The sequence below is a fragment of the Netta rufina genome (assembly GCF_964035555.1).
Source record: "Netta rufina genome assembly, chromosome: 24".
NCBI classification, from domain to species: domain Eukaryota; kingdom Metazoa; phylum Chordata; class Aves; order Anseriformes; family Anatidae; genus Netta; species Netta rufina.
Genome location: NC_140148.1, coordinates 45,714 through 51,944, shown reverse-complemented (window position 1 = coordinate 51,944; position 6,231 = coordinate 45,714).

The window sequence follows — 6,231 nt, the reverse complement described above, 5'->3', positions numbered from 1 at the left end:
GACTATTAAGGATATCTAAGGTTGAACAGCAAGCTGATACCTTCATGCTTTGGCTGACTTGGAAGGTATCATTTTTCAGTCTAATTTTGTTTATCATTTTTCTGAGACCTCTCCAACGGAAACATAGGCTATGTTCTTTTCCTCCTTTAGCTTAAGTGATCAGAAGTGATCACATTGTGAGATGAGTAAGACTTCTGAGCTGCTATTTTTCCTGTTCTTTTTTTTTTTTTGGCCAGTATATAGTACCTTCGGTATAACCACAAAGGGGCTGGCTGATTCTCATCTCCTTTATTGCAATATACTCTATCTGCCTGAAAAAAACTTACAGAGGAAATTAGGCAGAAAATCAAAAAGGAACTGAAAGGGAAAATGGTGATCCTGTGGTTATGGCATTAATCTGGATCAGAAATAACTCAGAACTCTGTCCCCAGCTGCCACTTGCTTACATAATGTCAGTGTCTCAGTTCCACATCTGCAAAACATGGATATTTATTTATTCATCTGACACATCATACACTAAATTTAATCACACAGGCTGCTCAAGTAGACACAATAGTAAGCAACACTGGAAACCCTTAAATAAGTTCTCTTTGAATAAACTTACTAATTTTATCATAGCTTACGGACAAAGTTGTATTCCCAGTAAAGGAATTAAGAAATTCTCACAGCGCAGGAGAGAGAAATTGCAAAATTAAGTGTGTAAACAGAAACAGCACTTTAACATTCAGTTTTCTTCAGGTCACACAAGCAAGAAGTCTAGTATTACCAACACTCATCCTTACTGTTTTTTTTCATGCCAAGGTTGCTGAAGGTAGGATTGTCAGTAATTTGGCTACTTGGTGTATATGCTGTAGCTTTCTCCTGACTTGGTCTCCTGACTTCAATGACCCTTTAGGAAACCAGACACCTAGTTCAAGAAAATTTATATGTGTTGTTTATTGAAAAGACATCCTCTACTGATCATCATCAGCGTTATTACAAATTTTATCTTTGTGCAAAATCAAAATTAAAAAAGAAAACCAAAACAAAACAAAAACAGGGAACCATGCTATTGCTGTATAGGTTGACTAAGAATAAAAAGTAACATTGTTCAGAGTTCTTTAAGCAAAAGATAATAATTAACATTAATAGATCACTTCCACAGGGGACTTCCGGTCTGCTACCACACTCTGCCCAGGAGTTTTTGGCAGGTTTTTCAGGGAAGGGAATTCAGACAAAATAAACAAAAGCAGTATTTCCTTGTTGGTGGAAACTTTACGTAATTTCTCAATTTCAAATGCGTTTGAACTACATATTATAAGGCTCTTTTGCCACGGTACATGGTGAAGAGCCGTAGACCATGGAAAATGGCATAAGAATTAGAAATGCAAGCACATATCACACAAACCTATTTTCATCCTAAATTAAAGGTATCAGCAAGGCATGGATGAAAGAAATAATTAGCAATATAATGAAGTAAGAGACTGTAAACTTTTAGACCAACTGGTGCTCTCAGGGAGCTTTACTTGACTACAGTGTTTGTGTAACGTAAATTCTCAGTACAGAGAGGCCTACATTGCTATTTGTACGTACACAGGCCATGACTCAGTACAAAGGCAGCTATTCCCAATATTCAAAGAAATTTCACCAGAAGGTATTTGATAATCCCAATCTGTAAAGGCAGCAACGGATCAAGAAAATATGAGGATTTACTTGCAAAAATACAGAGAGAGGTGAATTTTTAAAATGGAAAAAAAAAAGCCATAAAAATCCCTCTCAAATCTTTATCTTCATTTGAATAGGCACAGCTAACAACACAGAAGAATGCAGCTCTGTCTGAAAAAGCACTCGTTACTTCCGAAAGCAGAGGGTACCCCCTGCAATCCACAATAAACTTTCTTAGGCACCAGGATAAATTTGAATAGGTTGACTCAGTCTGAAATTATACTGGAGAATTGGGAAGTAATTATGAAAATAATCATAGAATCATAGAATATCCTGTGTTGGAAGGGACCCATAAAGATCATTAAATCCAACTCCTATGCGTTTCTCATTTCTTATTCAGAATTATATTAAAAGCTTAAAACCTGCAAAATTATCCTGTTGCTGCCAGGATGAAAGTCTTTATTATGAACGTCTGTGAACCCTAAGACTTTTTTTCTAGTGCCTATAAGGAAACAGAAGTGCTTGCCTTCTTTTTGAACTTTTCCTTCCATAAGGGTGGATTTATTTTTTTCTGCTACATCTTTAATACACATGTAATATACCATGCAACTTTTTTTCAGCACTTTCAATGGGCTTAAATCCAAAAACTAAGTAATTTATACCTTCCAAGGCCAGCCAAACACTACTACTTATTAGTGTCAGATTACTTCAAAACTGCCTTCTATTTCTATCTGCTAAAACAATGAAAGTTGTTAATTTAAGTCCAGTTTTGTACACCCCTAAATCTTCAAAGAAAATTACTGTGTTTCATTCACGTGCACACTGGGAAATAGTGCATAATATCTATAATTACTCTGCAAAATATCTAGTGCCAGTCTCACTTTCTTTAACACACAAATATAATCCTTTAAAGACATGTGGCTATTGGTTATATCAAGTACACATACCTCCATTCTATGCTTTTCTAACCAAGATGCACAAGATCACATCCAGGCTTGAACTTTACATGAGTCTTCCGCTCAGCAATAAAAATTACACCAAACAAAAGAATAAAAAATTATATACCCATTAAAAAAAAAAAAAAAAAAGAGAGAGATGAGACTGTAAGGACAGAGACCTGAAGAACTTTCATACTCACTCCTGAAAAACAGTAGAGCTCAATGTTCAGAAGCGGGAAAACTAAAAGAATAAAGTCATGTTCTCCATTAAGAATCACTCATACCTTAATCACAGTTTAGTACATAATAGGCTGGAAAAACTGTCCGTTCATTTCTGCATGAAAATGGGCAAACTGTTTACTTAATATACCTCCATCATCTCTCAAAGGTGCCACGTCTCCCCAGTTTTAAGAGCAAAGCCAACTTTAAGAACAGAAACTTGATCCAACTTCTATTTATAAGTGAGATGTTCCTCATTGGTGGGTGTAAATAAATTGTGGAGACATACATTACTGCTTGTTTTAATATTGTTAATTAAAAGAAATATGAAACCACAAAATAACCATTTAAACGTTTTACAACCCTGAGCTCAGTACATATTTGACATTATTTAGTGTTCTTGAGTGCCTTATTTGCACACTGCGTATTGTTTTTAGCATTTTCTCAAAGGCCTACATACTGCGCAGTAATACTCAGACCAGAAGTGTCAATGCAACACTATCTTTGTAAGCATAGAAGCAGCTCTGCACAGCAGTCTCTCTCTCAAATGGTACTCAGTCCCACTGATGTTGACACCACTGTGTACATTATAATGCAAAGAAATAGGCAACAAATTAAACAAAATTACAAAAATACTACTCTTCTCAGCTCAGAGGTGAACTTGGTCTTTCACTTACTTGGTTAAAACAGTCAAAGGGAAAAACTAAAATTGTCAAAGGGAAGCACTATCTTTTAAACTGCATGCTTGTGATTTTTACCTTCTTTCCAATAAACTGTGAATTGCTATTACATGCTCAAGAGATGCAACTGGGCAAAGACAAAAACATCCAGATGGACTGCACTGTTAAGATATGAACTAATCTCCCAGTGAAAAGAGCCTAAATTCAGCTTAAAGCACTCTTTCAAAAGCCCATAATTAAAGATGTAGTTGTCACCCACACAAGGTGGGTGACAGTGCTTTTAACGTGCAACAGCAATACAAATTAGGTCATCTAAGAAGCATCTTAGCTGTGTAAAAAGGAGAGTCAATAGTTCAGACAGGCATGACAATACAAAACAGGTAATCACCACACTTTTATCCAAAAAGCTAAATTTATCTTAGATAATACACTGATTAAACAACCTCGCACAGCCCATGCCTTTATTAAGGATAAGGCACTGTTCAAAGGACCAGTGGTTTAAATTTCTCTAGAAAAGATACTGCCCTTTAAACTGCTCATCTTGGAATGCCTATACCCCAATGATAGTGTTAATTCTGGTGAATTCTCTTTCTTAAAAATCTCATTTTAAAAATGTAGTAAAACTTTGCTTTAGGCTGTAGGATGCTTTGGAAAAAAAAAAAAAAAAAAAAAAAAAGAGATGTTAGTCCTGCTTTCCAGAAATATTCAAACCAAACCCAAAGTTTGTATAATTTGTCCTTGCTCTTCTTGAGGGAAGTATTTCAGCAACACAAACCAATCCCTTAATTTAACAAACCAACCCCATAATGTACTAACTAAATATAGTAAAGCTAATATAAAACATTATTGTTAGCTTATCAACATATGCAGGAAGTAGTAAATGCACTTGAATACATTCCTTAGTGTTGCACAAACCCTGTAGGTGTGCATACTTACGCAAATTTAAGTAGAAGTGAAATGCCACAGCAAATCTCAACCTTTAATTTTGTGACTTCTGTAACATCTATTTTTCTTTTCCTCTAAAATATGTACTTTATAAACTGCCACATGTAACACTTTTAGATCAGTCTATGAGCTTTCAGTATGTTTGTCACAGATGCCTAGTTAAACAGGTTAAACAGTTTAATCTTCCACAGAAAGAATTCCTAAGTACCTAAGTCTTGGAAGGAAAAAATTATAAAGTATACCGTTGCTATGAACTAAAGAGAGAAACAAGCAAACAAACAAACAAAAACCCCAAGAAAGAAAGAAACAAAACCCCACCCCAGATCTTGGAATTCTGAATAGCGGCCTAATACTGTAAAATTATTGAGAAGAAACCCATTTTGCAAAAATGGAATACAACTGATTTACCAAGGTGTTTTTTTTTTTTTTTTTTTTTTTTTTTTTTTTTTTTAGCATTTAAAAATCATTTAATAATGGGCCTGACCATAAAATGGTGGAACAACGGAAAATGTAGGTTGCAAATGTGACATGGAATGCATAGAACCTCTGGGGCGGACCAGCCACAGTAAATACAACAGTCATAATCACGAGTGTAAATTCACCTTCATAACTGTCTTTTTTGTATAGAAGATAAGAGAGTGTACATAAATATTATAGAGAAAACATTTAAAAAACACATTGTTTTAGTTTTCAGAAATGCTGGCAGGGGCTTCATCTCAAAACTGAATAGGCTTGTTGGGCCAAAATTGCCCATCCTGTTTCCTAGTTTCCTATGCTTGTTATGAAAAAAACAAAACAAAACAACATTAATGATTAGATGGTAGAAAATCATGAAAAGTATGAACTAAGGAGCTAATTCCCAACAAACAAAGGACATAGTGTTTTAAAAACATACAGCTTAACAGCAGTAACTTTGAGGAAGCAATGGTAGGAAGAATTTCCACCATTTCTGCTACCTTGAAAATGAAAAAAAAAATTAATCCCATTAGCCACAGAAACCCAGTTCATTAGTAAGCAGAATAGTAAGTTAGACATCTGCCTATGAGAATGTCTGGATGTATAGTTTGGTGGGATTTAATTTAAAAAGCAGCTCAGAAGAGTACAAATTTAAAAAGCAGCACAGAAGAGTATGAATTTTAAGGAAAAGAGGACTTACAGTACGTTGCCTTGGGCCTCTGTCTTCATTGAAGGTAGCAACAATTTACTAGATTGCATAATGCTGCTATGTTTAGTTTTAGTTGAAGAGACATACAAACCTGAAAAAATAACTGCTACACGAGGGTTAAAACAGATACATTTGGCATTCCAGCCCACAATTCCCACACTAAACTTGTCATTTCCTCCTCATAGCCTCACAAGATTATGAAACAGTGACATGACATGCCTATAAGTAAGTTTCCTATTCTACAACTGTAAAACGTAGATCTGCCGAACGTATTACTACAACCCCTAGAAATCATCCCATAATTTTATGCATATTACATTTATGGGATAGCGCTTCCCATGGTACATACACTACCAACATTTTCTTAACAAAGCAACTGAAACACCACTGTCTCATTCAAACTTCTCTTCTCACTCTTACAATCAGTCAGAAACACATTTATGATTTCACTTAATTCCCTTCTCTTAACAACTCCAGGAATTCCAACACACAATCTGAAGAGCAGCATTTTATATGATTCCCCTGCTTAAAACCATACCATGAAAAGCCATTAAAACTCACTCTCCCACATAAAGAGAAAAGATGTTTGGCTGACTTGAGATACTCTCTCTCTAACCCATTTCATACCTGACTCTGACTG